Source organism: Haliotis asinina, chromosome 12, assembly GCF_037392515.1.
Source record: "Haliotis asinina isolate JCU_RB_2024 chromosome 12, JCU_Hal_asi_v2, whole genome shotgun sequence".
Taxonomy (NCBI): domain Eukaryota; kingdom Metazoa; phylum Mollusca; class Gastropoda; order Lepetellida; family Haliotidae; genus Haliotis; species Haliotis asinina.
In genome coordinates this window covers 2613213-2633498 of record NC_090291.1, presented here as the reverse complement: position 1 = coordinate 2633498, position 20286 = coordinate 2613213, and the positions used below count along the sequence as shown (strand labels likewise).

At 40.0% G+C, this 20286-nt stretch overlaps 1 protein-coding gene across 2 annotated transcripts in view; it reads right to left on the bottom strand.

Annotated features, from left to right (window-relative positions):
• The window catches only part of LOC137258130 (uncharacterized), a 56130-nt gene extending 35850 nt beyond the window's left edge, over positions 1 to 20280 (bottom strand). Inside the window, exons 1-2 of one of the 2 annotated variants that reach the window (XM_067795694.1) lie at positions 20219 to 20280; positions 14449 to 14519 (exon numbers count right to left, since the gene is read on the bottom strand). The gene's annotated coding sequence lies outside the window, so the exon portion shown is untranslated. The remainder of the gene's footprint in view (positions 1 to 14448; positions 14520 to 20218) is intronic. The other variant, XM_067795693.1, reaches the window with a different exon arrangement.
• Between the last annotated feature and the right edge of the window lie 6 nt (positions 20281 to 20286).

Sequence of the window (20286 nt, the reverse complement as noted above, 5' to 3'; positions counted from 1 at the left end):
ATGATACTGTTGAGTAACGTGTGTCATCCTATCCCTTGACATGGCCGCATACTGTCAACCTTTGGTTTCCGTCAGTCACATCATGCTGAGGGATATAGGGTAATCAACAATATTCACTTACTGCACAAATATACAGATCTCACCATAAAAATTCAATGCTAGAAGACCTGTGGGGAATAATATCATGCGACATTACACATTGTGTAATGAAGCCGGAACTGTTTCAAATCATCCACCCTCTTTACAGCATGTTATGTTGAAAGTAGTCACTCAGACTCCAAAATATGTTATCTTGGCCTGCTCCATACCCCATACCTTGGTGCCGCTTCATATTCAAACCCTACCCCAGAATATGACTGCTCAACAAAGGCATGACAAGCACTATCATGTTGCTCCATGCGAGAACCCTACCTAAAACCCCTGAACATGACCAGCTCAACAAAGGTGTCACAAACACCATGGTGTCGTTTTATATCACACAATCAAACAATGAAGTTAGTATTAACAAACCTAATCTTCCCCTTACCTACTTCAACCTGTAACAGAGGTCACCACTGCTGGAGTTGAGACATGTACATAAACAGACACCCTGGTGCTTGCTGCAGTCATTTTACAATGCCTCTCTCAAACACATGGAGGAAAACTACTGCCTCAAGATTCACACACCATCACTAACAGGCATTTATAGCAACTCAAAGCAGATGAGGAGTCGTGATTCTCTTCTGCAGTACGTCTGGCATTGAGGCCTTAAGGTTTTATAACAAACGGAGCAGTGTTAGAAATCTACAAAGCAATGATGCTTGCAGTCCCTGTTAGAACTCTCAATTGGGCAGCTCAATCCACAGCAACAATGGGGGACAACTTGGTTGGTTTGACAACTATGGTCCCCTTTATTTGTCACACTCGAGTCTTCACTCATAAAGCGGTTAATAGCACAATGTAGGGTTACTGTACTTACAGTCAGGTGCATATTTATATAGACAAGCAAATAAAATGAAACCAACGCTTTCTGCAAGACAGTCCAATGATTTAACCACTCGTCTACCCTACTACTTCCAACAACCCTTATAGCAAATAAACAGAAAAACTTACTTAGCCTGGTAAGTACTATTTCCAGTGAAAGGGTTAAATCAACTTAATAACTGGCCTGGAATAATGACTGTGAATACCTTCAGTCAAAGAGGCAGGTTGAACACTGCTTTCACCAGTATTCTAACTGTCAACTTTATAAGCCAGGATGTAGATAGTCATAATCCACCTTATGAATCTTTCAACAAGTGTACATAGTTGATACCACATACAGAAATCACTGTACCGTGGAACCTGTCACAACTAAGGGAGACAACCCTGGTGTGTATTTTAGCTGTGAGTTACAGGGTATGATCAACTGTAATATATAAGTTGACATAACATTGTCACCAGCTATCACAATGTATCAAGTCAGAATTCATACAAAATCCAGGAACTGGGTAGGGCTGTTGTTCTGATCTAGATTATCATAACATGACACTAAGACTTTCTGGCAGGGCTTATACCTGGTTTGTGTTGCCTAACATCCTGCTCGTTTTGTTAGGTCATGAATAGGCTGATCAGTCCTGATCATGTTGATCAACATTGTTGTTTTGGTGAACAAGCATTAAGCAATAATATGACAACTACATACATTTGATCGAATAAGTCAGTCAGCTGTAAGATTTGAGTGGATGAGTGTGTGAGTGAATTTTATGCCCCCTTTAGCAATATTCCAGCAATATTAAGGTAGGGACGCCAGAAATGGGCATCACACAATGTACCCATGTAAGGAATTGAACCTGGGTCTCCAGCATGTTGTGTGAACACTTTAACCACTAGGCTACCCTTTCACGCTCAGATTTGGGTAGTGAATGGAGGTTATAGGTCTTAATCATAAAAATATACAGTACGTTGGGGTAGGGGATGATAAAATGTTGCATGAAAGGGTAAAGGGTATAACATATGAGACATTTTGATGACTAGGCTATATCCAGTCAATTTTACAATACATAGAGTGAAATCACAAAACAAAGCTTTCTCAGGTAAGCTGTCAAGAAAACAGCGAACTAATCCTTTAATCAATCAATGGGTATTACCTAAGCACTGAGCAGATTGATTAATTTCTCACAACTGGACGGTCACTGTCTTCCTCATTCATACTCGCTGTTAAAATTAAATAATGTTTCAATCCGTCATTTGTCCACACTTATTCTGTGGTTGAGGTTATACCACATGTGCTGGCATGGGAAACAAAACATTCTCTCTTTATCTCATAAACCATGCAAAGTTTAAATTTTCGGGACAATAATATGGCCTCTGTCCAACCTAGTCAATTTGGTGGAAAGAATCTGTAATACAAAAAAACAGAATTCATGTGTCTTACAGAAAACATGTGAAACATGCTGCTCTTCAAAAATGGCTTCTCACTGTGGACTGTGTTGGCTGGGGTAAATGACCTCGTGTTTAGTGCAGGATGAGCTATGACGTGATGTAGTTGTTTGTTCAGTGTGCCATAGTTTACATTGTATTATCATCTGGGTTAAGTTCCCACCATGTTGTCAACCTTGACATGTCACTCCAGCCCTGTAGCCGACAGACACATATGGTCACATGTACGTGCATAACTGTCAATCCACTTCACATCCCACCAAGAGTAGCAGTTAACAGATAGACAGACATATGGTAGTCAGTGTGTACAAATAACTCAAAATCAGCTCATTACCAACAGCCACTGCATGACTTGACAGACAGACAGACAGACAGACAGACAGACAGACTTATTTTAAATGTGTACATCAGTCTGTTCTACACCTTCTGTCAGTACTGCACTTCACACAGACTGAGTGAGTTGAGTTTTACGCCGCACTCAGTAATATTCCAGCTATATGGCGGCAGTCTGTAAATAATTGAATCTGGACCAGACAATTCAGTGATCAACAGCATGTGCATCAATCTGTGCAAATAGGAACCAATAACATGTGTCAACCAAGTCAGCCAGCGTGACCACCCGATCCCGTTAGTCGCCTCCTACGACAAGCATAGTCGCCTTTTATGGCACACAGACTGAGGAAGAGGTGAGGGAAGACCAGACACAATCACTGGGTTATCACAAGTGTTATGAGTGTGTATTTTCTGGATATTTTTGTTATTAATTAAGTAATAATTATTGCTGGGTCACAATGTTTAGTGTTTTGAATAATAATTATGATGGGTCACATTTCATATAATAGATGGTCAGCATTTTTAAGATATTGGTAGCAGGCTGTCCGGAAATTATCTGCTCTTGATTTTCTATTTGTTACTTCCAGGAGACTGCTGGAGATTTCTACAGTGTTGGTGATGGTCGTATGTGCCCGAACTTTCGGGAAATGACAGAATATATATATAAAGGCTAGCTGCCGTGTTGTTAGGACACATCACTGGAGTAGCATCATAAATCACTGCCATTATGTTTGATCTATATTAACCGCTGTCAGACTCATCCCTGTGTTGCATTCTGCATCTCTCGCACTAAGGCTTTGGTGAGTTTGCTATATTACATTTTGTGACCCATTGCCTTAGATTTTGTCTAACGTGTATTGTATTTGAAATCAGTATTGTGAAATTGACTTGTGACTTTGTATAACTTGCTCTCAGACTCTTGCTTAGACCTAATAATACAGTATTTGAATGTTTTAGACTTGTCTGTGTTCTGTTTTGCTGGTTCACAGGGGGTTTCTTACGTTGTTTGTCACGGCAAATTCTTAACCGTGACACAAGCAGCCCTTGATGATCATACTATGTTTATAACAATGCAGTCACAGGACAGACAACTACTTCATGTACTCAGACATCTTCTGTACCTCAACTCGTTCAGTGGGTTTAGAGGATTAAAAACCTACTAAGTAAGAAGTTCAGGCTTTGTTTTTTAAACATGGAATAAATTTCACTTCCGCATGTCTTTAGTGTGACAAATCGGAATCATGTTCAGTTTTAGCTTGTCGGATAGCACACACATTCAGCTTTACGATGTCTGCTAATAAACATGTTCAGATTAAGCACGTCTGATAAAAAACAAGTTCTGCATTAGTATCTCTAATAGGAAACATGCTCAGCTTTAGCTTGTCTCAAAGCAAACAAGTTCAGCTTTACAGTGACTGCTAGTAAATGTTCAGATTTAGTTTGACAAATAAGAAACATGTTCAGCTTTAGAATGTCTGATAGGAAACAAGTTCAGCTATGGAAAATCAGATGGGAAATATGTTCAGCTTTACTCTGTCTGGCGGGAAACATGTTCAGCTATGGAAAGTCAGATGGGAAATATGTTCAGCTTTACACTGTCTGGTGAGAAACATGTTCAGCTATGGAAAGTCAGATGGGAAATATGTTCAGCTCTACAATGTCTGGTGGGAAACATGTTCAGCTATGGAAAGTCAGATGGGAAATATGTTCAGCTTTACACTGTCTGGTGGGAAACATGTTCAGCTATGGAAAGTCAGATGGGAAATATGTTCAGCTTTACATGTCTGGTGAGAAACATGTTCAGCTATGGAAAGTCAGATGGGAAATATGTTCAGCTTTACAATGTCTTTTGAGAAACATGTTCAGCTATGGAAAGTCAGATGGGAAACATGTTCAGCTATGGAAAGTCAGATGGGAAATATGTTCAGCTATGGAAAATCAGATGGGAAATATGTTCAGCTATGGAAAGTCAGATGGGAAATATGTTCAGATTTACACTGTCTGGTGGGAAACATGTTCAGCTATGGAAAGTCAGATGGGAAATATGTTCAGCTATGGAAAGTCAGATGGGAAATATGTCCAGCTATGGAAAGCCAGATGGGAAATATGTTCAGATTTACACTGTCTGATGGGAAACATGTTCAGTTATGGAAAGTCAGATGTGAAATATGTTCAGCTATGGAAAGTCAGATGGGAAATATGTTCAGCTATGGAAAGTCAGATGGGAAATATGTTCAGCTATGGAAAGACGGATGGGAAATATGTTCAGCTTTACACTGTCTGGTGGGAAACATGTTCAGCTATGGAAAGTCAGATGTGAAATATGTTCAGCTATGGAAAGTCAGATGGGAAATATGTTCAGCTATGGAAAGTCGGATGGGAAATATGTTCAGCTATGGAAAGTCTGATAGTACATATAATCTAAGCCTGAGTCTCAATGTGTCTTAACATGAAGGTGTCGTGTGATGTTTTCCATGTATATATATGTGTATATCCCATAAAAAATAAAGTAGGGGATATTGGATTTACTAGATTGATAAAAACTGTGTGCTAAAGCCAAGGAGGAAACAGGTGACGAAGAGAAATTAACTGAAAATTTGACAATCTATTCCATTCCTTTGGAAATATTTTATCTGAATGGATATATTATTACGTCTTCTCATATGCACTGGCAATGGCTAGTGGTATGCTCGCAAAATGGAATATCCCCTACTTGCATGGTATAGATAGATTGGTGGATTAAGTACAAAGCAAAGAGCTACTGCCTCAGGCAACATCTGATTAATGGACCTCTGGAATCTCTAAGCCACATAAACATGTACCTATACTCACAGTCTCACACAGCACATACAGTATACACAGACAATTACCCCTACTTCCCAGCTGAATACTACTATTGTTTTGCTTTTAGGATTTAATCACTGTCCCCTTGACATGCAAACCTGCAAAACAATTATCTACAAAAAAAAGGATTTTAAACCCGATATTTTTTTTTCACTTTGGGGGCATTTCAACACAAATTCTCTAAATTACACTCAATGCAGGAATAAGAATCTAAGCAGTATAGCTCCTCTTCTTTGTCATCTTCATTGTCAATGTTACCTCTACAGCACATTCCATCAAGGCTATCTGTGTAAAACTCTTGAGTATCAGGAATTAACAAGATTGCTATTCCTATGCAATATTTTGTGCTGATGAGTAAAACTCTAGACTATCAGGAATAATTATCAAGACCGTTATTCCTATACGATATTTTCAGATATAAGCTTCTGAGCAGTTACTGCTTAATCACTGTGTTCTCATTTAAAGATATTGATAAACATGAATCAGAACCCTTTTGGTGCATTTAACCAAGAGTAAATGTAAGCTGCATGATGCCAATCTAATCCCCCATTACTGTAAAGCAAATGCTTTTTGCTGCAAGGTGATAACTACTAGCAGTGACTAAACAGCAAATGTTGCAGAAACTCTGCACTCAACAGTAACACAACAATGTCAGTAAGAAATCACTGTTGACAATGCATACACCTAGCTTCAGTACTGAGCTGTACACACTTGGTTTGGAAGGAAATGAGACAAAATCAACAGTCTGACTCACTTGTGGACAACTGGTGGACAACACTTGACATGCCCAGATGTTTCACTTGGACAGGCTGCGGACAGCCCGAGTAACACTCTAGACTGACACTCCGGTAGCACTCTCACACTCCACACTGCCACTCAGTACACAAACTCAGAGTCAGCAGCGACAGAACAAGCCCTCCACAAAAGGCAGCAGTACATTCCAAACACACAATCGCTGTTGTGAGCGTATACCCGTGTGATTCACTCGCCAACTATCTGTCGTCTTTAGCGACCTGTCAGTCAACTCGGCAGATCACGGCTCAATGATCACTCACGTACCTACATAAAACACTCACAAAACAGATCCCCACAAAGACAGTAGTTGTCTGTCCTAAAGCAGTCACTGATAGCTAACCTCATTTACACTTTAATGCTTTAACATCTTTACAATTCTCGTAAAGTATATCAACAGAAAAAGGTACACTTGAGGCAAGTTCAGTCACGTTGACTGCAGTGTCAATACAGGTGCTGTGTAGGTACACAACACACCTGTCTTACCTGTCCATGTAGGTAAACGCAGTATGCAGGCATGTAGGAATATTCCTTATACTTTACACAAACATGTATGCAGCATTCCACTGGCCTTGTCAATCACAATTGCTCCTGCTAGCCTTACCAGTGAAATTAATGTTTGTTTCTTTCTTTCTATCTCTGCTTGTTGTTTATGGGTTGAAAAACACACTCAGCAACCTTCTAGCTATATGATGGTGGCCTTTGCAAAACCTAACCTGACAATCCAGTGATTGATACTAAAACCATCAAAACAGGATGTCAGTTCATGTTGACATGCTATCAACTAAATTTCTGTTTTGTTTGTTTGGTCTGTAAATAATTGTCTGGATCAGACAATCCAAAGATTGGCATCATGAGCATTAATATATGGAATTGAATGCTACCACTTCAGTAAACCTAGCTACCTCATCTTGTTATCTCCGTCTCACAAGAAGCATGTGCTCTTGAATGAGATAGATTAGTTTCTCACCACTTTGTAGCACTATTCCAGCAATATCATGGCAGGGGACTCCTGAAATGGGCTTCACACACAATACCCATGTGGGGAATTGAACCTGGATCTTTGGCGTGAAGAGCAAATGCTTTAACTGCTAGTCTACCCCACCGCCATGTTGAATAGTGAGCAGGCATTTAGAAGTCGGTATTCTAATATACAGTGGAAGCTGTCTTACTCGACACTAAGTAACTCGGCTTTCTATATAATTTGGACCGAATTGTTGGTCCCGGCAGAAGTTAACTGAGTTATCATTACATACAGGCTAACTAATTCGGACTTCATGTAACTCGGACTTCGGACTGAAATCTAGGCCTTTCTAGGTAATTTACTACGAAAACATCGCTAATTAACTCGGACTAGCGGGACTGCCTGAGGCAGAAGTGCTGAGGCGGAAGTGCTTTGTAGTTAGCCGATTACCAACTTCAAATGGATTATCAGGTGTGATGATAATCAATTAACAACAGGAATTAACAAAGAATTTCAGCAAGCTGACACGCCTCACTCAGTGTCATTTTGATGGTATGCAATTTTGTTATAAAAAAGACGATACTCCAGTATCAAGTCTTTGAAGGGCATTTAGAAGTGAAATACATAAGAATGAAGATTTTTTATGGATATCAACTTCTTTATTATGAAAACAAAACATTTCAGAGTTAATGCTTACTCCTTCATCAGGTGAATGTGAATAGGGTACAGAGCTATATTTATATGTACAGGTAAACAACAACAAAGTAACAAGTGGAATGAATTAACGAAAGCTGGAAGCCATTACGCTTAGATAAGATTAATTTATCAATAAGTCCCAGGCACTTGTGACCAAGGAGTGTACCTACCAAGTATCTATCCATGTACATTCTATCTATGTAATTCATTAGTGTTTACACAACATTGTGCCAATATATAGTCAATCTACCCTTGTACATCCTTATCAACTTGTGTTTGTACATCATCATCCTTCATCCCTAATCCCCGAACATGTAAATCATCCTTAATTTACAATCATGTGTAATGCTATCACCACTGGCTTCCATCCTTAATCCCCAATCATGTACATTGTCCTTAATCCTCAATCTGTGTTATGTATGCATAATCCTATCATGTGTAATGTAATTACCATTGGCTTCCATCATTGTTATCATAACTGTCGGCTTCCTATCAGTGCTTGTTTATACTGGCTTCCAGCTTTCGCTAATTCATTCCACTTGTTACTTTGTTATTGTTTACCTGTACATATAAATATAGCTCTGTACCCCATCCTCATTCCCCTGATGAAGGAGTAAGCATTAACTCCAAAACGTTGTGTTCTCATAATAAAGAAGTTGATATCCATTAAAAATCTTCATTCTTGATGCTCCAGGAATTTCTCATCAGTGACGAAATGCCTGAACCAATGATACGTTCCATTTGTTGATTTCTGTGGAGAAGATTGAATCACATGCGCTTCCGTACAAGGGGGTTATTTATATAAGATGAGGTGATATTTATTGACGGAATTACAGTTTTGATAATCTACTGATACACAATAATCTCCATGATCATCTTTTGTCCTATTACCCCGAAAACATGTTACACCATGGTAAAAGTACCATGCATGCGTATCTCCTGGTCAAGGGAGCTAACTCTTGACTCTCATCAGTCCAATTCGGAATTCTCATAATCCGGACACAAAAGTCGGTCCCAGTCGAGTCCAAATTAGACAGCTTCCACTGTATGGAAAATGTTACGGTTGACATCCAAAACATTTTGTCGCATGTCTTTGAAGAGCTATTCCGCCCTGTATGACACTCGAGTTCAAATGGGCTGGTTCACAGCTGTCCTTGCCATGCAACAGCTACATATTCATTTAGTACAATGAAACAGGAAATATTAAATTCTCCTTTGTGAATTATTACTGAAAGGTATGCATACTTGGGCTGCAGTATTACACTCATTGTTACCAGGTCTAGATAAATTGTGACCCCAGTCAGAAGTCACAGTACAACTAGATTCAGTTGAAACAAAACAAAACATGTGGTTGACAATGCGAGCAACAATCCTCGTCTCAGGATGATTACATTCATAAATCAGCCAGGTACAAAGTGAATATTATTCTTGAAACATGACTGCTTGCACAAGCATAAATTGACTGGCCTCCAGCCAGATTTCATTTGAAAACATCAACACCACACACACAGGTCTTGACGATCAGGTTAATTATACTGTAACAGTCTTATACTGCTAATAGTTTCCAATTTTGTACAAACACAATGAAAGCACACACCACAGACGGCCACTCAATACTGTCTAACTTAACACGTTAACAATCTATTTTTGTATTGTGCAGCTAATGAAAGGCTTTGCCATGGGTGGCAGTCTTGGAGTGTAACTCAGTCAGCATGTCCTCATCAGGGGTAGCTGTCGGGATAGAAAACCATTCAGACGAAAAGCTGCCCTTTAGGATAGAATTTCCCCAGACAATAACCCCCTTCATCAGAAAATGCTAATTTAGAAGAATTCCAGACACATAATCTCCAGCAACTGAAACAGGCTGCTAAAGAGGTGTGACAGACTGCTGTAAAATGCGAAACAACCCCGCCACAGTGTGCATCAGTGAAAACATCCTTTTCATTTTGCCTGGCTATTTATTCACAAATATGCTCATCAGCAAAAATAAGGCACCAGCTAAATGAAAACCTGCCACATGCTTGCAAACATTTGCTTGTGCTTAGAAGACAACAGGTGGTTGTCTGGCATTATTTGAATATTTTATTTGTTGCTTTTAGAAATAATTAAATTTTGTTGTTGTTGTTGTTGCTTGCTCAGGCAGAATTATTTTAGCAATATGAGTCAGGACAATGGAGTCTATGTATAATGGCATACAATTTCTCTAGTTTTCTAGAACAGCACATATATAGACATTACCATGCAAGCATTTGGGATCGTCAATATAAAAACGACTTACCAAGCTAAACACGATACATATTCTATTCTGGAATAAACATACACTGCAACTTCTTTGTCATATGATGTCATTATTAAAATCTGCTTTTAGGAAAACATCTACTTAGCAATTGATATCAAAACACAGAAAATTTCCTGGAATGTATGCATTGATTTATTACTGGTCAGTTCAAGTTTCCAAGGTGAACCTTTTAAGGCAAACAGATGGCTTCTTAGAAATAGCTTGGTGGCAATTAAAAGGTCTGCCCATGAAAGTAACGGTATTAACGGGACATATTAACTAAGTCAGTGAGCCTGACAACCTGATCTCTTCAATCATTTCTAACATCAATCCTGGGTTGCTGAAGATCAATTCTACCCAGATCTTCATGGGTACCATATATCTGTACATGTCCCAATAGATGATATTATTCCATTCTGTATCTCAAAGGTTGGGCCTTAGGATCTGTACCTCAAAGGTAGGTGGATGAGTGAGTTCTGCCTTCACTAAGGCGCTGTACCTCAAAGGTGAGCAAGTTCAGCCTACGGCTCTGTTCCTTGATCTTGAAGGTGAATGAAGGAGGTGTTCAGTATGTGGCTCTGTATTTAGAGGGAGAAGGTGTTCAGTATGTAGCTCTGTACCTCGACAGAGAGGGAGTTCAAAATGTGTCTCTGTACCTCGAAGAAGGAAAGGAAGTTCGGTATGTGGCTCTGTACTTAGGAGAAGGTGTCCAGTATGTGGCTCTGTACCCATAGGGAGAGGGAGTTCAGAATGTGGCTCTGTACCTAGGAGAAGGTGTCCAGTATGTAGCTCTGTACCTGGAGGAAGGTGTTTAGTATGTGGCTCTGTACCTCGAAGCAGAAGGTTTTCAGTATGTGGCTCTGTACCTAGAAGGAGAAGGTGTCCAGTATGTGGCTCTGTACCCATAGGGAGAGGGAGTTCAGTATGTGGCTCTGTACCTAGAAGGAGAAGGTGTTCAGTATGTGGCTCGGTACCTAGGTGTTCAGTATATGGCTCTGTACCAAGGAGAAGTTGTCCAGTATGTAGCTCTGTACCTAGAAGGTGTTCAGTATGTGGCTTGGTACCTAGGAGAAGGTGTTCAGTATGTGACTCTGTACCTCGAAGCAGAAGGTTTTCAGTATGTAGCTCTGTACCTAGAAGGAGAAAGAGTTCAGTATGTGGCTTGGTACCTAGGAGAAGGTGTTCAGTATTTGGCTCTGTACCTAGAAGGAGAAGGTGTCAAGTATATGGCTCTGTACCCATAGGGAAAGGGAGTTCAGTATGTGGATCTGTACCTAGAAGGAGGAAGTGTCCAGTATGTGGTTCTGTACCCATAGGGAGAAGGAGTTCAGTGTGTGGCTCTGTACCTAGAAGGAGAAGGTGTTCAGCATGTGGCTCGGTACCTAGTAGAAGGTGTTCAGTATGTGCCTCTGTACTTAGAGGGAGAAGGTGTTCAGTATGTGGCTCTGTACCTCAACAGAGAGGGAGTCCAAAATGTGTCTCTGTACCTCGAAGAAGGAAAGGAAGTTCAGTATGTGCGTCTGTACTTAGGAGAAGGTGTCCAGTATGTGGCTCTGTACCCATAGGGAGAGGGAGTTCAGTATGTGGCTCTGTACCTAGAAGGAGAAGGTGTTCAGTATGTGGCTCTGTACCTAGAAGGAGAAAGTGTCTAACATGTGGCTCTGTACCCATAGGGAGAGGGAGTTCAGTATGTGGCTCTGTACCTAGAAGGAGAAGGTGTTCAGTATGTGGTTCGGTACCTAGGAGAAGGTGTTCAGTATGTGGCTCTGTACCTCGAAGCAGGAGTTCAGTATGTGGCTTGGTACCTAGGAGAAGGTGTTCAGTATTTGGCTCTGTACCTAGAAGGAGAAAGTGTCTAACATGTGGCTCTGTACCCATAGGGAGAGGGAGTTCAGTATGTGGCTCTGTACCTAGAAGGAGAAAGTGTCCAACATGTGGCTCTGTACCCATAGGGAGAGGGAGTTCAGTATGTGGCTCTGTACCTAGAAGGAGAAAGTGTCCAACATGTGGCTCTGTACCCATAGGGAGAGGGAGTTCAGTATGTGGCTCTGTACCTAGAAGGAGAAAGTGTCCAACATGTGGCTCTGTACCCATAGGGAGAGGGAGTTCAGTATGTGGCTCTGTACCTAGAAGGAGAAAGTGTCCAACATGTGGCTCTGTACCCATAGGGAGAGGGAGTTCAGTATGTGGCTCTGTACCTAGAAGGAGAAAGTGTCCAACATGTGGCTCTGTACCCATAGGGAGAGGGAGTTCAGTATGTGGCTCTGTACCTAGAAGGAGAAAGTGTCCAACATGTGGCTCTGTACCCATAGGGAGAGGGAGTTCAGTATGTGGCTCTGTACCTAGAAGGAGAAAGTGTCCAACATGTGGCTCTGTACCCATAGGGAGAGGGAGTTCAGTATGTGGCTCTGTACCTAGAAGGAGAAAGTGTCCAACATGTGGCTCTGTACCCATAGGGAGAGGGAGTTCAGTATGTGGCTCTGTACCTAGAAGGAGAAAGTGTCCAACATGTGGCTCTGTACCCATAGGGAGAAGGAGTTCAGTATGTGGCTCTGTACCTAGAAGGAGAAGGTGTTCAGTATGTGGCTCGGTACCTAGGAGAAGGTGTTCAGTATGTGGCTCTGTACCTCGAAGCAGGAGTTCAGTATGTGGCTTGGTACCTAGGAGAAGGTGTTCAGTATTTGGCTCTGTACCTAGAAGGAGAAAGTGTCTAACATGTGGCTCTGTACCCATAGGGAGAGGGAGTTCAGTATGTGGCTCTGTACCTAGAAGGAGAAAGAGTTCAGTATGTGGCTTGGTACCTAGGAGAAGGTGTTCAGTATGTGGCTCTGTACCTAGAAGGAGAAAGTGTCCAACATGTGGCTCTGTACCCATAGGGAGAGGGAGTTCAGTATGTGGCTCTGTACCTAGAAGGAGAAAGTGTCCAACATGTGGCTCTGTACCCATAGGGAGAGGGAGTTCAGTATGTGGCTCTGTACCTAGAAGGAGAAAGTGTCCAACATGTGGCTCTGTACCCATAGGGAGAGGGAGTTCAGTATGTGGCTTGGTACCTAGGAGAAGGTGTTCAGTATGTGGCTCTGTACCTAGAAGGAGAAAGAGTTCAGTATGTGGCTTGGTACCTAGGAGAAGGTGTTCAGTATTTGGCTCTGTACCTAGAAGGAGAAAGTGTCCAACATGTGGCTCTGTACCCATAGGGAGAGGGAGTTCAGTATGTGGCTCTGTACCTAGAAGGAGAAAGTGTCCAACATGTGGCTCTGTACCCATAGGGAGAGGGAGTTCAGTATGTGGCTCTGTACCTAGAAGGAGAAAGTGTCCAACATGTGGCTCTGTACCCATAGGGAGAGGGAGTTCAGTATGTGGCTCTGTACCTAGAAGGAGAAAGTGTCCAACATGTGGCTCTGTACCCATAGGGAGAGGGAGTTCAGTATGTGGCTCTGTACCTAGAAGGAGAAAGTGTCCAACATGTGGCTCTGTACCCATAGGGAGAGGGAGTTCAGTATGTGGCTTGGTACCTAGGAGAAGGTGTTCAGTATGTGGCTCTGTACCTAGAAGGAGAAAGAGTTCAGTATGTGGCTTGGTACCTAGGAGAAGGTGTTCAGTATTTGGCTCTGTACCTAGAAGGAGAAAGTGTCCAACATGTGGCTCTGTACCCATAGGGAGAGGGAGTTCAGTATGTGGCTCTGTACCTAGAAGGAGAAAGTGTCCAACATGTGGCTCTGTACCCATAGGGAGAGGGAGTTCAGTATGTGGCTCTGTACCTAGAAGGAGAAAGTGTCCAACATGTGGCTCTGTACCCATAGGGAGAGGGAGTTCAGTATGTGGCTCTGTACCTAGAAGGAGAAAGTGTCCAACATGTGGCTCTGTACCCATAGGGAGAGGGAGTTCAGTATGTGGCTCTGTACCTAGAAGGAGAAAGTGTCCAACATGTGGCTCTGTACCTATAGGGAGAGGGAGTTAAGAATGACACTGTACCTCTAAGGAGAGAGAGTTCAAAATGTGTCTCTGTACCTCTATCGAGAAGGAGAATTTGATGTTACACTGGCATTCCTTCAGCCAAAATGATGGGAACAAATATTGTAATAAAACTCAAAGTTAACAGCAAATTTGCCATTCAGTCTGAACATAACATTATTCACAATACCTCTTGGAAACACTTGGGCAGCAATGTGGTTACAGCACCTGCTTGTCACCCTGAAGACCTGGGTTCAATCCCTGTCATAGATACAATAATTATTAATTACAGCAAATCTCTAATGCACTCCCTACTGTGATATTGTTTACAGATCCCAAAAAGAAAACTGGTACCTGCAAACTCCATTTGCCATTTCTACATAGCCAGTTTGTTTGACTGTCCAAAATTAAAATCAAAGCTGAAAGTACTATCTCATGTTCGCTACTTCGAACATGGGACCTATTCATTCTTCTTTTTTCGAATCACAAAGTCTTGACCAAAATAATGAATGGACTCGAGCATACTCCGTAGTGACACTTCTTGATGCACCATTGCACTGATTACAAAACTAATGGTGCACATGAGCGCTTTACATAACAAAGACAGATTTCTCCTTGTTTAACAGGATTGACTATTGTAACTGATTTTGAAAATACAATCATTCTATGTGCTCTTTAGAGGGTAGCCTTCGTATATTAAATTCTTTAAAATCTCTACGTCAAGGCTTTTCAAAGGAACAGTGTCATTATCTGCATGTACAATGGCTTCAGGTACGCAGTCACAAACTGGCATAATGAAATTTACCTCTTGAGTGACAATCTTTCAGGACATATCCATCTAGAAAGATCAACATATAGCCCAACAGTCTGGTCAAAACAGTATGGTTCACAACTCAAATATAGTTCAAATAGTTCCCCTATAAAAAGGATTTGCTTCAGACAAAAAACATTCCTAGCGTATTTATATGGACATCTCTGTAATATCAGGTTTAACAGGGCATCAAAGATGCATCAATATCCTATCAAATTTCCAAAATAAATTATTGAAGACACTTTGTACAATAATCTTCCAATGGCCTACATATCTGACAAACGCCTGCCTTGCATGCTATAAGTATACCCCATTGCCGACATCTTTAATTCTGGCCTATCATCACCACAAATCTCTACCGTCTATAACTACCCGCTACCTATCACCTGGTGTAAGTTACATTAGTTGTACGCCAAAATATGCAGACTCCTTTGATTAAAAGGATATGCATTGTAACAACACAGCCCGGCTCCTAGCACAAGCTGGAACACAGATGTGAGGCTTGATAAACAAGCTTTTAAACCTTGTGGATGATCCGGGCTGAATGGACAGGATAGCCTATCAGAGCCATCAGTGCCAATACACCTCTCTGATGTTGTAATGTAATAAACACTTGTTGATTGATGATGAAGCAGCTCAACAATGACAGGTCACTCAATCACAAACACTGCCTCCGTTGTGAGTTACTTCTTATACAATATGTCCATAAATTATGTGATGATATGACATTTTCCCTTGGTAGTTGAAGTGTAGAGAGCACATGTCTCCACTGTCACCTGTCTGGAGATTACACGTACTCAGTAACAGATGGCCTTTGTGTTTTTCAGAGAGTGTTAGATTTTTATTTCAATGTTTCCTGAAAATCTCCTCTTGCTTTGAATACCATATTTAAAAATTGTGAATGATTTATCATTGTGGTTCAGAAACATTTCCAAATATTTCAGTTCTAAAATACCTTTTTGGAAAACACTTAATAAAGTTTAACAACTTCATAATTACACAATGCATACTTTCATGTCACATATATACATCCTTATAGATCTTTGTTGATTGATGGAGAGCAAGCTCCACATCGCGGTACATATGAACAAGACCTACAAAATATGCAATATCTGACTTGTAAGTTGACACTTTTATTGCCAGTGTGAGATTATGTGAGATTATTTAACATTTCAATCAGACTTACCTAAACAAAAGTACGCCTCTGACATACAAAAAATAAACACTAAGTAACCCAAAGAAAAATATTGATACCCATTGAGAGGAATATTATGTGACCACATATTCAATGTGGTTAAAAATACTGTCCGAGTCAATGGCACAGGCTCTGATGAAACTCATATACTGGTGATCTAAAATGGTAAAGACAAACTTTCAAAACACATTGACATTAAAGTTTTATTAAATTAAGTTCATGTGGGAATTTGGTGAAAAGGATAGAAGTCGAATGTATTCAGCATAGAGGCCACAGGCCTGAGTACAATATGAATGCAAGATATACCTGTACAAGGGCACAACAACAACATATGAATAACATCAGAGCTCCAGATAGGGCGCGTATTTGCATATTTCACTCAATGAAAATCACATTGCTCAATTTATTACAAATCTGGGAGTACAAAATATGCATAAGAATCACTTACAACCCTATAGGTCTGATACCTCACGTGCATTACACAATTAAGTAAATGGGCATGAGTATGATTCGTCGTGGCGTCCATATTCTACAGCAGCATAAGCTAATGGTAAGCCATGCCTATATATACATGTACTGTTATAGCCGTAGCCACTGTCTGGGGTTTACTCTAATAGTCACATGACTCCCATGTTGAGTATTAACAAATGGCTGCCAAATGTTTTTGGCAATATGGCAATTACTAAAAATTTGAGTCTATTGAGAAACATTTATATTTATGTATTTAGAAGAGTTAAGTACAGTGTTTGCAATTCTTTAATTTGCCAGTTAGCCATCAGGGCCTGTTGCTACCTGCGCGCTTTAAAATCTACAGGCCCTGAATGAAATCTGCAGGCCCATTTGGTTAAAGTCAAATCAATAAGAACAAAATAGACAACATTGTACACAGTTTCACACTGTTTCTACAAAATCAAGGGAAGCACATGGCACACACAGGAGTTTTCATTTGTTAGACTGGTGTTGACATTCCTGTGCCAAAGCACTGAAATACCAATTAGAAGTGAAACTGTATGTTATCATAACATGATCGAACATCAATGATTCCCAAACATTAATAAAGAAAAAAGGGGAAACTTTCCAGTTGAAAAATAATTGACAGATAATTTACAAAAGGCCATAAGGCCCTGCACATCTCTGAAACTACCAGCCTGACAGGCGACGTGAGCCTAACTCTGTGTAAAAGAACTCCATTCTCTAATTAGTGGGAGTATACAAAATGCCAGTTACTCCTCAAAAAAATGCAATTACTCATCCATAAACAGACATGGGAGTAATTACTCAATTGCTTGAAAAATTATCTGGAGCTCTGATAACATACATAAAATTGAAATCTGAAATTGAACTCCCACTGTTTTTTTATTGATGGTTAGGGCAGCTGTTTTATTTCTATGTCCATCATCATGAGACTGACGTGATAATTAAGACTCAACCTCATGCCGTATCAGCAACTCGGTCAAGTGCTTCCTTCCTATGTGAGTGTTGGGATGAAGACTTCAGGTAGAGGACAAGTGAAAATGAACAAGCAAGCTAAGCACTTGGTATTAACATTCTCCTTTCAAACATATCATTTACCAATATATACCATGGGGCAGTAGAGTAACTTAGTGGTTATTGCTTTAGTTTATCACACCGAAGATCCAGATTCAATTCCCCACATGGGTACAATGTAGGAAGCCCATTTCTGGTGTCCCCCCGCCTCAATTTTGCTAGAATATTGCTAAAAGTAGCTCAATATTAATACCCTGTCAAAGATTAGAGCACTATTTAAGACCCCACTTTTCTACAAATAAATAATTCATTTCTCTCAGTAAACTTTCAGCTTTCAGGGAAGCTACCATGCAATTTATTCCAAAAAATTTAAGGAACAGTATTAAGAATACTAGATTAAGTCAAAAGGTTTGAATGAATTCATGCAATGTTGCATTAAATTGACTCTAGCCCCAACTACTGACTGAACATTATTTCAAGCGAACCCCTTTGAGTTATGTCCCTTGGAGCGCTTTTTACGAGTATCCTGTAACTCTTTTGGACTTGGAGACGGAACTCAGTGAACTTAGCCACTGAATGTATTGCACAAAAACATACGTGAAACTTGTGATTGAAACCAGTTCAGCCAACACTGAAACACCGGACATGGCAGTTTTTGACATGGGGCAGGTGTTTACATTCCTTATATGGCAAGTGTTCACCTTGAAATTTCAGTCAGGCAAGTTATAAGAGATAGTAAGTCTTTTATGGCATCAGTAGGAACCTAAAGTAATATTGCTGAAAATGTGTGAAATTGTGCCATTAATGAATCAAAACCTTGTGAATGAATGAGCTGTCTAACTTTGTAAAAGTAATATCAGATTCAATCTATTTTGATGTTCTATGCTACTTTTGCCCTCAGTGCAATATGTGTAATGGATTCTAAATCTGCAAATTTGATAACAAATGATTTTGCTGTATACTTCTTATTTCCCGAATACCAAAGAAAACAGAACATATTAGTTTTCTAAATGACAGGTCTTTTGTCCTTCTCAATCACAGATATCTCATTGCCGAATCAAAGTTTACAAATGTTTTTGCATTTGTTTCTGATGTAGATAAGAAAATATCTAGATTTTATATTTGTTAAAAATGTTTTCTTGTAAACTGACCAACTGACTGACCAAAACTTATATGAATTGCACAGAAAAAAATGCTGCCTTTAAATCAAATCGCGGATTCAAAATACACATGGCTGCAAATTAACTTGGTCTTGTCTGTGCAATGCAAAAAAAAAAACTATATCTGATAAAATTAGCTAAACATTTCTCTTCTGCATAATACCAAGAGACACGTCAGCCTTTCGCAACATCAGCAGACTGTTTTATCTTATTAACATAGAGTTTTGGGTGGTTACAGATGGCAAGATGCAACAAGCAAAATAAAATTTCAATTCTTAAAAATGCAAAAAGGATTAATTGATAATTATTTTCTTAAGAGAAATATTGACATAATCATCAACCTGCTAACATAAGAATGCCATATCATAATCATCAAGCTGCTAACATAAGAATGCCATATTCACTTTTTTTGGAAACATCTTTTTTTCAAATAAACTGCAGATCTTTTTTTTTCAATTGATTCACCTGTTGAACAATTAAATATCAGATCAGATTAACAAAAGCGACTGCAACTTTCCTGAGCAAATAAATGATTTGCAGTTACCTTGAATCTAGCATTGCAATGTTGTGCTTTGGGGTAATAAATTTTATTGTTTATTGATGTTATTACTCAAAGGATAAACAATGAATACCTGTGTACCTTTCTAAAACCCCTCCAAACTGGTGACGATGTCTTGCCAAAAATCAGACATTATTATAGTGCATTTGAACTAATTAAACTCTTGATTTGACATGATACCCTATTTATCTGAATCAATATTTTCATGAAAGCTGAGTTTACAAATCACTGCCTTCGTGTTATTCACGACTTCCATTTGTCTGTCTCGACAAAATAGTTCTGGAATTTCAAGAATGTGAGGAGTTTGAGGTAACCATCTTTGGCCCTGCCAGCCCCGATCACGACCCCAATCACTATCACTGAGCTCGACACGTAACACACTCAACAGTCACTCAACTCGACAAACAAACAGCAAATCCACACAGCACGCATAGATCCGAAACGTAACATCTAGCAACATGTATTGGTGACATGATCTTTCTCTCAGCAGCACTGACAAGGTAATCTTCAATGATTTAGACAGGTTTGTTACACGCAGGTCAAATTATTTTCTGTGCGATTCGTGCAAACGCAAATGTAAACAGTACATCATGTTTTCCGTGAACAGAACACGTATGTGTTAATTTCAAAACCAGCTGAATTGACATGGACCTGATTGATGTGAAACACACAAGCGTCTAAGCCAATTAAGGCAGAGCCGTAAGCTAATTAGCAATTATAATGCAAATTGTAAAACTGTGTACTCACTAGTCAAGTCACACACCCCTCCACGAAGTTGTAGACTGAGCTACGCTGACACCACGTGACCTTTGACG